The 12,333-nt window shown below is 44.1% G+C and overlaps 1 pseudogene; it reads left to right on the forward strand.

The window, feature by feature from the left end:
• Positions 1-2,253: 2,253 nt before the first annotated feature.
• LOC124683035 lies at positions 2,254-10,026 on the forward strand (annotated as a pseudogene).
• The last annotated feature ends 2,307 nt before the right edge of the window (positions 10,027-12,333 follow it).

A 12,333-nucleotide genomic window follows, 5' to 3' on the forward strand; every position in this document is an offset into this window, starting at 1 on the left:
TAGCTTGAGGGCCTGATGGTGATGCAAATGCAGGGGCTGTTGTTTGTATTCATTGAAATTCAGTAGAGTTACACATGACCGTACTGATTTGGTCATTGCATGGCAAATTTTTTTTGGTATTACAGTAGATGATAGAGATAAAAAAAATAACGAGAGGGATGAAGGCAATATGTTTAATGATGGTAACATACATCTTTTTTGAAGATGTTGATGGAGAGTTGATGAGAGATGATGCACATGATGATGAGTTGGTAACTTCCTATGACAAGGAAAACCTTGTTATTGCATTGGGGAAGTTATTTCCAAGCATGGATGAGTTTATGATGTGTTTCAAGACTTATGTGATCATGATGAAAATTTGATGCCAAGACTCGGTGAATAGGTAAAAAGAAAATTCTAGGCTAGGCGCAGAGGTTTTGATGGGGGTCCATTTCTGCTAGACGCCAACCTAATGGAAGTGCCATTAGCGTTAGTCAAATCCATTTTCATGAAACAGGACATATAAAAATTAGTCAAAATTCAATGTGTTGTAATTTGACAACTTTTTGGGAAAAAATCCAAATATCAACAATGTGTAACAAATATACTAGAAAATATGTTCTGCGCTAAATGTATTGATGTCTATTTGGTAGTTATAGGATGATAACCTTTGACTAGAAATACATGCACGCTGTCTTTTATGAGATGGAGGTAGTAGTTGTGCACAAGGTGTAAGTTCATTTCATCCAACCAGTCCAAATTATTCTTAGCCGAAGAGAATCATGGGTGTTGCAAGCTACACGGGTGAATAAAAGAATTTCTGCCGAAGTTTGGAGGGATTTTTTTGTTTGTTTGTGTGTACATTTGCTCACAATTCTTGACAGACCACAGCCCAACTTGCTCCTTTTATCAATCCACTCAAAATAGCTATATTTCTTCACAATCTAAAAAAGAACACATGAACCCTAAATTCCAAATTGGAGGAAAATCAAGAAATCAAAAGAAAACTGAGAAAACGGCCAATTGAGAACTCTAATCAAACTTTTTCCGGGTCTGGCTTGCTCTCGTGTTTCACAAATTCTCGGCCTAAATTGACATTCTTGTCCACCATTGTGACCAATCGCTTCAATGGCGCGACGAGTGGGCGGTCTAGATAGTTGGTCATAGGTGCAACGCCATACTCAGGCCATGACGGGCAGGAGACTGAACTAGATGTCGACATATCTCGCTGGCCGTCATCGCGCGCCTCGTCACCGGAGAATACAAAGACTGGGTGGGGAAGGGGATGAAATGGGTGGCCGTGGGCGGGGCACGGGTGCATGAACGTAACCGGGCTCTAGTATAAGGTGAGTGAGTCCAGTGTTGAGTCGGACAAGGTGCATGATTCCAGCGCTGAGTCAGATAAGGTGTGTTGGACCAGCGGATGTGGATGAGTACTGGATCCAGCTGGGCTCACATAATTCAAATTTCTAACAACGCCTCTTCTGTTTAAGGCATGTGTCGCATCTAGGCTATTTGGGCAAGGAGAAACATCGCGGAAGAAGGATTTCTGAGAAATATATTCTGTTTCATCCAATATAGCTGAAAAAACGCCGCACAAGAGCTATTCATTCCCTTACCTCACCTATTACAACCATCAGCACGTTGCCGTCCACATATTACGGGTTGAGGTGATCATTGGCTCGGTGATCACAATTACTGTTGTAATGTTGGTGACCAGATGGTCACAATAGGTTACCGCTTAGTATTATCCATGTCCAAACATATGCCATTACATCGCCTTTTTACTGGAAGATAACAATTTGCTCTCTTTTCTAACCCATAGATCTAGAATCTTTTGACAAAAGTTGGAAAAAAATAATGTCATCCCGTAATGCATGTTTTATACTCCCTCCGTCCCGATTTACAGGACCTACGCTTATCCTAAGATCGTCAATTTAACTAATATAATATAAGATTGACACTACAAAAATTATGGCATTAAAAAGTACAACATATGAACTTTTCAATGATATATATTTTGTAGTATATATCCCGTTAGTTAAATTTGAGACGTAGGGATACACGTAGGACTTGTAAACCGGGCCGGAGGTAGTATCTTGGAATGAACAATGTTCTTAGACGGTTATTAATGCAGGTACTCCGTATATTGCATGTTAAAGTCAGTAGTCGGAAATGCGACGACTCAACTACATCGACTAGAGGCAGTGCGACAATATAGATCCCCGGACAAAGCAGGTACTATTCGGGATCACCATCTCCGAAGAAACCAAAGAGGCTAAGCAAAGAAAAAGGATGGACACCACTGGCATGGCGACGGCGATGGAGGAGACCACCCGATTCGACGACCTCCCGGTGAGCTGCGTGGCCCACGTGCTGGCGCTCACCTCCCCTCGTGACGTCTGCCGCTGCGCTGCCGTGTCACCGAGTGCGACACCGTCTGGGAGCGCTTTGTCCCGGCGGACTACCTCGCCATCCTCCTGCGCTCCAGCTCCGGCCGCTCGCCGCCGCCGTCGTCTAAGAAGAAAGCCTACCTCCGCCTCTCCGACAACGCCGTCCAGGTCGGCGACGGCTGCGACACGGCGGTGTGGCTGGCGAGGGGGAGCGGCGCCAAGTGCGTGGCGCTGTCGGCGAGGAAGCTGAGCCTGTCGTGGGACGACGGCGAGTTCAGCTGGAGATGGACGCCTCACCCGCTCTCCAGGTGCATGATTAAATTTGGGATCATCGTATTCTTTTAGGGTGTGTTTGGTAGCCCGGATCAACTCAGAATATAGTATATCTCTTATTATACATGCTCACCCTAGCTAAGCTGAGGTGAGACTCATCACATGTTTGGTAGCCCCGTATGTGTTGAGCTATTCTCATATGGGATGTTGTTTGGTACAATTTGTGCTGAGATGAGCAGGTCTCATAGCAGTTTTACAAAATAGTCCAGCTCTTTAGCAAAAAGACCCTGAAACAGAGAGAGAGAGAGAAAATCAATCAGGCCCTCAGATCTCATCTCACGCATTGACTCGTGTTGGGTGGCGCGGTGGCCGGTGTTGGGCGGCCTTGGGCGGTGGCGGGCGGCTGCGGGCGGCGGCGAGCGACCTTGGGCGGCGGCGAGCGACCTTGGACGACAGCGGGCAGCGCTGGGCGACCTTGGGCGTCGGCGGGCCGCTGGGCGACCTTGGGCGTCGGCGGGCAGCGCTGGGCGACCTTGGGCGGCAGCGGGCGGCGCTGGGACGTTATGCCGTGGGTCTGGGCCGGCCGACATGCAGCGGAGGGCGACGGCCAGCGTGCCGTGATGAGGAGGGCGGCCGGTGTGCAGCGATGAGGAGGGCGGTCGCCGTCGGGATGCTGTTGGAGAGCGTCCGAAGGAAAAAATGAGTCGGCTTTTTCGTGCGGTTGGGAGTCTGGGGGTGCGTGGGGTCGATGCTTTGGCCACTTTGCGGGATGAGCTCAGCCCGGCCGGGTTGTGAAGCTCGATCTGAGCTTCACAACCGGGCTTGGCTGAGGAGGCTTTTAGTATGAGATGGGCATAGCCCAGATGCACTGACCCGGGCTAACAAACAGATGTATCTTCTAAATTCTCTGTTGAGATGAGATTTTCTGAGTTGGCCCGAGCTACCAAACACACCCTTACTCTCCTAGTTAATTTCCTGACTACTACAGATCATGCACTATCGATCCTGCCCCGCAGTTTATGCATGTGCCTAATCAATTGCTCGATGCCATATTGCCATGGTTCTTTTTAATCTTACAAATTTACCATTTTTTCGAGTGTCAGTACATCATACATGTAGGGAGTGGGAGTGGTGAACTGGTTGTGTATCGCGTCCAATCGTGTTTCTTTATACGGTTTTGCTATGTCTTAGTTAACTGAGCTTTTCTTAAGTCTAAGTCATTTACAAAAAAGTATTTGAGTTGCACTTTTCTGCTAAAAAGGTGCAATTGCACTTTTCTGTCAGAAATGTGCAACTGGACCGAGTTGCACTTTTGTTTGAAGTGCAGTTGCACTTTTCTGAGATGACTGAGACTTAAGAAAATCTCAGTCAACTTAGACATAGACATACCCTTCTTTATAAACACCATTATTTTTTTATCGTGTCAACGGATGCTTCCATCACGGATCGGGATCTCTCGAACAAAATAAAAAACACCAGAAAGCACACATGCATAGAAAAGTAAAGATCTCGCGGATTTTCTTCTTACGCGCGTCCAGCTAGCACTGAACTCACAAACAAGCTATGAAGCTATTCATAGAAATCTCGCACACCAAAAACTTATAGAAGTATGATAGCATCCATACATACACCTAAGATTGACGCATGCATCCCAACCGTACAAAAAGTTGGTTTTGCTAAAACAGTATCAAGTTACAAGCGAGTTGTAAGTAACATTGTTTAGGGCATGTACATTGGTTTAGACAGATAGTACTACTCCATGTAATCTGTAGACAATGGTATAGACAGTGTATACAATAGCCTGTCTGTAAGTTGTCTATTTTTAGTCATAGCTATATGTGAGTATAAATTATAGACACCCTCCATACAACAATAAAAATGGTGTCTGTAAGCTGTCTGTAAGAAGCCTACAGACTGTCTCGAACTTTACAGACAGCCTCCTTCTCTCTCCTCATTCTCTTTTCTCCACATCACCAAAATCACCTATAACTACCTCTTACAGACAGCTGACTCATCACTACAGGAAAGGGAGGCTACGCCGAGGGCCAGGCTATACGCCGACGGCCAAAAGTCGGGGCCGTCGGCGTATGGTACGACCAGGCCAGCCTGCCCTTTCGACCCTCGGCGTATCGAGGTCTACGCCGAGGGCAGCCCTCGGCATATCTTTGGCCCTAGGCGTAGACAGGGCTACGCCGACGACCACCCTCGGCGTAGGCAATTTTTCAAATTTGTCTAATTTTGTAAAAATCATAACTAATTCATATGATGTTAGAAAAATGCGTATGAGATATCAAAATGTTCAGAAAAACATCCTCTATCCGTTTATGTCAAAATCATGCATATTTGAATCATGTACAGTACCATGTTAACATAGAAACAGTTCAATCAGTTTCTTATATGTCCTCAGGTTCCGTTTTAGCCAGATGGCAATTTAAACGAAGTCAGAAAATCTCGCGGAGCCGCATGGCATAATTTTATGTGTCCTAGTAACCACTCCAAAAGATGGAATTGAGATACGGAAATTATTTTGGAAAACCCTTCACGAACAGGGCTATCAAGTCTGGAGTTTTATGGCTTTTTGGGCAAATGAGTAGGAAACGGCCCGTGACACCGCATAGTTTGTCGGAACGAGGCCATATTTGGCACGTGTGTGGTCCCTGGAATGGGAAGCAAGGCCCCAGGAGCGGATTTCCAATCCGACCCATGGGCGATGGTTTTTTCATTTTCGGGGTGCCAAAACCGGTTTTTTTTGTGAAGAAGCTACATGGGGCGCATTTTAGTATTGCGTGAGACCTCCGCGTAGTGGTAGGACACCGCCTTCGCACCACATATCACATGCCATATGTGCGCGCTAGCTATCTGGGAATCCATGCGGCATCCTGCGGTGTCCCGCCGAATCCGCTGGAAAGTGACCGGATTTGAACTAGGGCTACACTTTCCGTCCCTCAATAAATTTTGGGGAAAATGTTTTTAGGTCTATGACATATCACTTCATCTTCGAATTTTTTTTCCGTTTAGCGCGATGGTAAACGGGTGCACCAGCGCGCCCGGTACAGCCATACCGCATCTCCCTGGTGGCCCGTTTTGGCCAAATGGCAATTTAAACGAAGTCAGAAAATCCCGCGGAGCCGCATGGCGTTATTTTATGTATCCTACTAACCACTCCAAAAGTCGGAATTAGGATACGTCAATTATTTTGGAAAACCCTTCAAAAACAGGGCTATCGATCACATCCGGACTTCTATGGCTTTTAGAGAAAATGAGTAGGAAACGGCCCGTGACACCGCATAGTATATCGGAATGAGGCCATATTGGCACGTGCATGGTCCCTGAAATGGGAAGCAAGTCCCCGGGAGCGGATTTCCAATCCGACACATGGGCGATGGTTTTTTCATTTTCGGGGTGCCAAAACGTGTTTTTTTTTGTGAAGTAACTACATGGGGCGCATTTTATTATTGCGCGAGACCTCCGCGTAGTGGTAGGAAACCGCCTTCTCATCACATATCACGTGCCATATGTGCGCGCTAGCTATCTGGGAATCCATGCGGCTTCCTGCGGTGTCCCGCCGAATCCGCTGGAAAGTGACCGGATTTGAACTAGGGCTACACATTCCGTCGCTCAATAAATTTTGGGGAAAATTTTTTTAGGTCTATGACATATCACTTCATGTGCGAATTTTTTTCCGTTTAGCGCGATGGTAAACGGGTGCACCAGCGCGCCCGGTACGACCATACCGCATCTCCGTGGGGGCCCGTTTTAGCCAGATGGCAATTTAAACGAAGTCAGAAAATCCCGCGAAGCCGCATGGCATCATTTTATGTGTCCTAGTAACCACTCCAAAAGTCGGCATTAGGATACGGAAATTATTTTGGAAAACCCTTCACAAACAGAGCTATCACGTCCGGAGTTTTATGGCTTTTAGGGCAAATGAGTAGGAAACTGCCCATGACACCGCATAGTTTGTCGGAACGAGGCCATATTTGGCATATGCGTGGTATTTGGGATGGGAAGCAAGGCCCCAGGAGCGGATTTCCAATCCGACCCATGGGCGATGGTTTTTTCATTTTTGGGGTGCCAAAACGGGTTTTTTTTGTGAAGCAGCTACATGGGACGCATTTTAGTATTGCACGAGACCTCCACGTAGTGGTACGACACCGCCTCCGCACCACATGTCACATGCCATATGTACGCGCTAGCTATCTGAGAATCTCTGCGGCTTCCTGCGGTGTCCTGCCGAATCCGCTGGAAACTGACCGGATTATGTGAATATTCTTTTACTCTCAATAAATTTCCCAAAAATTGGTTTTAGGTCTATAGCACATCACTTTATGTGCTAATTTTTGTCCGTTCAGCGTGTTGGTGAACGGTGCACCAGCCCGCCCGATACGGCCATTTCGCATCTCCCGAGGGGACCGTTTTGGCCACATGGCAAATTGGGCATCATATTTGGATTCCTCTAATTTTTAGGTTCAAATGATGATATGGATGTTATATTTAGATTCCTCTCATTTTTCTGATCGATTTAGACATATTATTTGTGGAATTTCGATTTTCTGATTTAAAGATATTAATTATTCCATATTAAATAGAAAAAAGATCAAAAAATAAAATCATTTTATTGCTATTTGAATTCAATATTATTATTACTTATATATTCATTGTTTTCTACTTAAGTAATTGTTTGAGATTCAAAAATAAAGAGGTGTGCATCACGGTTCAAGGGTTAATAGGGTTGATATGCTATTATTATCAGCAAGAGGTGTCAATTCTATAATGGAAGCTCATCCGAATGGAACCAAGAAGCTCGGAGTAGTGTGATGATGGGTGATCGACTGGGAAGTTTAACTATGATTGTAATTTGACCTAAGATTAAGTGTAGTTAGAGTTAAAAGTGTATTGGGTGAAAGATAAACAAGTAAAAAAGAAAAAAAATTGTGTAAAAGAAATTAAAATTTTAAAAAATTAAAAGTCTATGCCGAGGGTTTTGGCGTCGGCATATAGAAAAAAAATATTTTTTCTTTTTCGAATTTTTTTTGAATTCTTTTGGAAAAGGGAAATTTGAATTTTTCAAAAGTCTCGGGCTACGCCGACGGCGATAGTGGCTTTGCCGAGGAAGTTAGAGGCCGAGGAGCTATGTCGAGGGCGGCCCTCGGCGTAGCCTACGTCGACGGCCAAAGCAGGCTACGCCGTGGGTTCCCGGCCCTCGGCATATAGCCCCATTCCTGTAGTGCATCACCATTGTACATGCCCTTAGTTTCAAGTGGGTTACAATTGAGTTGTTCAATTTACTAGTTTCATTGCAACCGAAAAATATGGTTGAGAGTAAAAGAATATTCACATAATCCGAAATTGAACATGTAGTACAGAGTATAAGATTGTGGAGATAACATCACTTGACTGACAATTAAACCAATTTTCATTAGACCGAGAATTAGCCATGCTTACTTTCTTGTAGAGCAAACTTGAATCATAATATACCTGTCTAATACATGAGATGCATCAATAAGGCTGCTCATAGTGGGGAGTAACTTAGACAAGTAACATATGCCATGTTACTAGTCTAGGTTACTACCTTCATAGTGGGTAGTAACTTATATGTGATGTCATGCATTGTGTCATTTATTATGTTGTAGACTCATTTTGTCTTGGGGTGTGTGATGTTATGGTAACATAGCTAGTTACCACCTCACTCTCTTTCTTCATTTATTCGCATGTCATGTCACCAAAATGCCTTGAGATGTGTGATGTTACTAGCTATGTTACTCCCACTATAAGCAGTCTAAGAGCGAATTTACTGTGGACGCGATATAGCGTGCATGTCACACACCCTCCTCCATACTTTATGGGAAATTGTGTTATCCTACTCTCTCCTTTCCCAATTTAGAATTATTCTAGATTTTGAACCATAAATCTGATTTGAAACCACTTCAACATATGAGTTTCTAGTGAACACTACTTTAAAACAAGACCAATATTGAATATATTTTGATAATATTTAAAAATCAACTTTTAAAACCTGATGAAACTTTAAAAAACTTTATGGCTCATGGTGAAATTATATTCTAAAACGATTTGTTTCACCGTGTTTAGAAAGCTTTGTTTATTTTCTTCCACCATACTTTATACTTGTGTTAGACGCGTATGGTAAATGTATTGGAATGCAAATAGTTTAATGTTTTTTCATTACATTTTTTTGTGAATCATGATGTTTCATTGCTTTTCGGAATTTAGGTATTTGAACTCTATATTTTTCCCTCTTGAAAAGATATGATCGAAATAAAAATACATGTTCAAACAGATTGCTATTTATTCCGATATATTTATAAAGTTTTCTAGTTTAGGTACGAAAATAATTGGTGCGTATTAGATTTTCTTGAAGTCAAACAATGTAAACTTGATTAAGTTTATAAAAAAAATCAACATCTAGAACATTAAATTAATACCACTAGATTCACCATGAAGTACGATTGAGTATGGTATAGATTAGGCACTCACCACGTAGTATTGTAGATATATAAGATATTTTAATAAATTTGATCAAAGCTATTGCAGTTTGACGTTTGCGGAAACCAATGCGGAGTACATGTAGAAAACATTGTTCGAGATGCCATGTCGCTGGTATCGCACATGCCCTTGCCTGACTCCTTCTCACTCGGACTGCTTCCGAAGAACAAAACCACAAAGTGACATTTCAAAATAATAAAAGAAAGAAAATAAACTTAGACGCCAGAGGGCCCGGCGGCTAGAGGCAACTGCGTATTTCGTCCGAAACAATTCTGGTCAAACAAGCTCATTTCTATAAGCAACCGTTTAATAAGTAAACAATCCAGCAATCCGCATCATTCATCTATGCTGTCTACATCTGGGTGAGAGTGAGAGATCAGAGCGCCCCACTGGAAAATAATTCGGAATTTCCGACACTATTTATGCATGATTGCATTTCAGGTTCCCGGAGGTGGCCCAGCTGGTGGGTTGCACAGGCCTGGACATCTACGGCCGGCTGCCGGTCTCGGCGCTGACACCGGCCACCAACTACGCGGCGTACCTGGTGTTCAGCGTGGCCGACGTAGGCCACCGCGGCCTGAGCTTCCCGGACCAGGAGACCACGGTGGTGGTTGGAGGCCGTGCGGCGTCGAGCCGCGCCGTGTGCCTCTGTCTGAACGAGGAGGAGGAGCCTCGCAAGTTCAGGGGCGTGGTCGACGCAGACGGTGTGAGGCGGCCGGAGCGACGGGATGACGGGTGGTCAGAGATGGAGATGGGGCGGCTGCGTGTGGACGAGACTGTGGCGGCCGAGGAGGGGGTGGTGGTGAGCTTCGAGGTGCTGGGGTGGTACCCCAAGCACGGGCTCATCGTCGAGGCCGTAAAGTTTAGGCCACTCTGATCTGATGTACCAGGGTTCACGTGTTCACTACTGAAAACTGAAAGTTCAACGTCGGTAACCTAGAGGGGGTGAATAGATTATACAAAATTTTCCTTGACTAGTTTGCAATTTTAGGCTAAGTGAATAAATAAAGTGGCCTAACGCAAACTAAGTGTATCACCCTATATGATAGAATACATATATCAAGAACTTCATACTTGATGCTATCGGCCACTCTAATCTGATGTAGCAGGGCCTCGGCCGTCGGCCGGATCCACGTGTTGTACATCAAACTATCAATGCATGGCTTAATCAGGGAGGACTTTACCGGAATCACCACCACCCAGTGAGAGCTCTTTTATTGACTCGGATTTAGTACTAGTGTATACTAAATTTAATTCAATTAAAAAGGACCGAAAGGAGTAGTAAAGACTCATCGATACTCAGACAATCCATGTACCGCACAACCATTATCGGTAATTTGGGTGAAAATTGGCTTCATAGATGGCATACCATGCATGATTGGGCTTCACAGAGGTTGATAGTGTCCATACGTACTGAAGTGGCAGTGATAGCTTGAGGGCCTGATGGTGATGCAAATGCAGGGGCTGTTGTTTGTATTCATTGAATTCAGTAGAGTTACACATGACCGTACTGATTTGGTCATTGCATGGCAAATTTTTTTTGGTATTACAGTAGATGATAGAGATAAAATATAACGAGAGGGATGAAGGCAATATGTTTAATGATGGTAACATACATCTTTTTTGAAGATGTTGATGGAGAGTTGATGAGAGATGATGCACATGATGATGAGTTGGTAACTTCCTATGACAAGGAAAACCTTGTTATTGCAGTGGGGAAGTTATTTCCAAGCATGGATGAGTTTATAATGTGTTTCAAGACTTATGTGATCATGATGAAAATTTGATGCCAAGACTCGGTGAATAGATAAAAATAAAATTCTAGGCTAGGCGCAGAGGTTTTGATGGGGGTCCATTTCTGCTAGACGCCAACCTAATGGAAGTGCCATTAGCGTTAGTCAAATCCATTTTCATGAAACAGGACATATAAAAATTGGTCAAAATTCAATGTGTTGTAATTTGACAACTTTTTGGGAAAAAATCCAAATATCAACAATGTGTAACAAATATACTAGAAAATATGTTCTGCGCTAAATGTATTGATGTCTATTTGGTAGTTATAGGATGATAACCTTTGACTAGAAATACATGCACGCTGTCTTTTATGAGATGGAGGTAGTAGTTGTGCACAAGGTGTAAGTTCATTTCATCCAACCAGTCCAAATTATTCTTAGCCGAAGAGAATCATGGGTGTTGCAAGCTACACGGGTGAATAAAAGAATTTCCGCCGAAGTTTGGAGGGATTTTTTTGTTTGTTTGTGTGTACATTTGCTCACAATTCTTGACAGACCACAGCCCAACTTGCTCCTTTTATCAATCCACTCAAAATAGCTATATTTCTTCACAATCTAAAAAAGAACACATGAACCCTAAATTCCAAATTGGAGGAAAATCAAGAAATCAAAAGAAAACTGAGAAAACGGCCAATTGAGAACTCTAATCAAACTTTTTCCGGGTCTGGCTTGTTCTCGTGTTTCACAAATTCTCGGCCTAAATTGACATTCTTGTCCACCATTGTGACCAATCGCTTCAATGGCGCGACGAGTGGGCGGTCTAGATAGTTGGTCATAGGTGCAACGCCATACTCGGGCCATGACGGGCAGGAGACTGAACTAGATGTCGACATATCTCGCTGGCCGTCATCGCGCGCCTCGTCACCGGAGAATACAAAGACTGGGTGGGGAAGGGGATGAAATGGGTGGCCGTGGGCGGGGCACGGGTGCATGAACGTAACCGGGCTCTAGTATAAGGTGAGTGGGTCCAGTGTTGAGTCGGACAAGGTGCATGATTCCAGCGCTGAGTCAGATAAGGTGTGTTGGACCAGCGGATGTGGATGAGTACTGGATCCAGCTGGGCTCACATAATTCAAATTTCTAACAATGCCTCTTCTGTTTAAGGCATGTGTCGCATCTAGGCTATTTGGGCAAGGAGAAACATCGCGGAAGAAGGATTTCTGAGAAATATATTCTGTTTCATCCAATATAGCTGAAAAAACGCCGCACAAGAGCTATTCATTCCCTTACCTCACCTATTACAACCATCAGCACGTTGCCGTCCACATATTACGGGTTGAGGTGATCATTGGCTCGGTGATCACAATTACTGTTGTAATGTTGGTGACCAGATGGTCACAATAGGTTACCGCTTAGTATTATCCATGTCCAAACATATGCCATTACATCGC

Source organism: Lolium rigidum, chromosome 1, assembly GCF_022539505.1.
Source record: "Lolium rigidum isolate FL_2022 chromosome 1, APGP_CSIRO_Lrig_0.1, whole genome shotgun sequence".
Lineage (NCBI taxonomy): Eukaryota > Viridiplantae > Streptophyta > Magnoliopsida > Poales > Poaceae > Lolium > Lolium rigidum.